Here is a 2645-nt window from a genome sequence, read left to right as displayed (position 1 = left end):
TTTCGTTATCGATGGTTCACTTTCTAAAAAGGTCATTTAGTTCTCTCTCGAATGATGTAAAAATGAGGGTTCTTCCTCATTTGGCTTCCGAGAAATGAGCAAAAACGGGACGAAAAAAATAAAATTTTGGCATAATCTAGACACCTAAGTGTATGATATTCAAATTTCGCTTTCTGCGTCAAAACTACTCGAATTTCCTCACCCACGTCACTATCACTGAATTGAGTTTTCAATTATCTTTTCAACGATGCCAAAACGAATTCTGTGGCTCAAATGGTTTTTGAGAAACTTCGAAGAAAGCAGTGTCATGTATGAGTCGATTCGGCAACTCAAGAAAAACACGCAAATTTAAAACTTTCTAAAATCAAAATATTTTGAGAAAACTGCCAACTTTTGTTAGCGATGGTTCACTTTCTAAAAAGGTAATTTAGTTCTCTCTGGAATGATGTAAAAATGAGGCTTCTTGCTCTTTTTTCTCCCGAGAAATGAGCAAAAGCGGGACGCAAAACATGAAATTTTGGCATAATCTAGACACCTAAGTCTATGATATTCAAATTTCGCTTTCTGTATCAAAACTACTGGAATTTCCTCACTCACGTCATTATCACTGAATTGAATTTTCAATTCTCTTTCCAACGGTGCCAAAACGAATTCTGTGGCTCAAATGGTTCTTGAGCAACTTCGAAGAAAGCAGTGTCATGTTTGAGTCGCTTCGGCAACTCAAATAAAATACGCAAATCTAAAACTTCCTAAAATCAAGACTTTTTAAGAAAACTGCCAACTTTTCGTTATCGATGGTTCACTTTCTAAAAAGGTCATTTAGTTCTCTTTCGAATGATGTAAAAATGCGGCTTCTTGCTCTTTTTTCTCCCGAGAAATGCACAAAAGCGGGACGCAAAACATGAAATTTTGGCATAATATAGACACCTATACACTAGAAGTGTATGATATTCAAATGTCGCCTTGTGGGTCAAAACTATTCGAATTTCCTCACTCATGTTACTGAACGAATTCTGTGGCTCAAATCGTCCTTGAGAAACTTGGAAGAAAGCAGTGGCATGTTTGAGCCGATTGGGCAACTCAAAAAAAACACGCAAATCTAAAATTTGCAAACTGAATACATGTTGTACATTACATGTTTTCGTGATGTTTTCCTTCGAAGAACTCCAACAAACTAAAAACACTTAAATATTATTTATAAATTGAAATATACATATACTCAAACAATCTGTCTGTCTGTTGAAGTAAATCAACCAGTTAAAGTGATAGAGAATAGAAATTGGTGTTGTGGCAACTCGCACCAAATCATTTTACTACAAATTAATTTAGGCGTGATCTCATATTCTACGTCTACGTAATCCTAAGTGAGTAATCCGTTTAAGTGCTGGTAATTAAATAATAATCGGATGTTAATTTGGCCGGGACCGCTAAAACTTTCACTATTCCTAGGATCTAATTTTTAAGCAGCGGCAGTCTTAATGGGGCGTTAAATTTTCGTTTATTGCTTTTCGGATTATGCTGTTAGCGGTCGCTTATCGTACAGAAAAGTTTCCATCATGTTTAGTATCTGGGATAAGTAAAATACTTTTGTGACGGCCTCCCGAAATACCGTACTGGAATTGTGAGTTTGGGTTTGCTTAATTTGGTAAAAGCAATTAAATGTATATGTGTGAAAATTATCAATGGTTTGGGCTTTCACCAAATCTCTCCTTGCAACAAAGTTGGGTAATTTGCATTACAATACCCTGACTTTTTGGTAAAAAATAATTAAACTCGTTTATTCAAGCGGTTTAACCGACTGAAATGTGGGAGCCATAAAAATCGGCGACTTTTTACTAGTATCATTCTTCTTTTACCGAACTAAAATTTCCTAATGCAATCATTCAAGATTTTTAATTAATCATTGACTTAGTGGAATAGAACGTGTAGAAAAGAGGAACATTCGGAAGTAGCAATGCAGACTCGCAATAAATAACTGGAATTAGATTAGAAGTGATTTGAAGAAACTGAACTAAACCCTACTGAGTGTCTAGAAAAAATCATTTTAAATGTACTCCTATGCTGAATATTAACAAAGTATTGATTTAAGATTAAAGATCATTTTTGTCCTAAGTCTTGCTTTGTCATAAATAACTCACTGAGAGAAGGAGTGTTTCCTGAGTCTCTAAAGTTGTCTGCAATTAGACCATGTTATAAGAACAAAGACGATTCTAACATGTTAGATAACTACAGACCCATCAGCCTACTACCGGCTTTCTCAAAGTTATTTGAAGTTGTCATGTTCGAACGGTTAATGAATTTTATGATGGAGTCTGATATTCTTTCGCGAAACCAACATGGGTACATGAAGGGACGATCCACTCAAACGGCGATCTTTCAGTTCACACAAGCAATTTTGAGACATCTGGAGGCCGGCGACATGGCTCTAGGAATATTCTTGGATCTTTCAAAGGCATTTGACTATCTGAATCGAAATTTACTGCTGAAAAAACTAGAAATTTATGGGATCAGGGGGCGCGCTCTTGAGTGGTTTCGCTCATGTTTAAATAAGAGAACCCAAAGGGTGATTATACGCCAGGACGGTATGTCCTACAAATCAAAAATTTTGCAAAGCACAGTAGGTGTGCCACAGGGGAGTATGCTCG

The 2645-nt window shown here is 36.2% G+C and overlaps 1 protein-coding gene across 1 annotated transcript in view; it reads left to right on the top strand.

Moving 5' to 3' along the window:
- LOC109540660 overlaps positions 1-2645 on the top strand; it is a 51137-nt gene that overhangs the window by 33544 nt on the left and 14948 nt on the right. The window lies entirely within an intron of this gene.

This window comes from Dendroctonus ponderosae, unplaced genomic scaffold (genome assembly GCF_020466585.1).
Source record: "Dendroctonus ponderosae isolate FM_Combo_2020 unplaced genomic scaffold, Dpon_F_20191213v2 Dpon_F_20191213_6, whole genome shotgun sequence".
In the NCBI taxonomy this organism is placed as follows: Eukaryota; Metazoa; Arthropoda; class Insecta; order Coleoptera; family Curculionidae; genus Dendroctonus; species Dendroctonus ponderosae.
The sequence above is the reverse complement of the archived record's forward strand: the minus strand, read 5'-3'. Positions and strand labels throughout refer to the sequence as shown.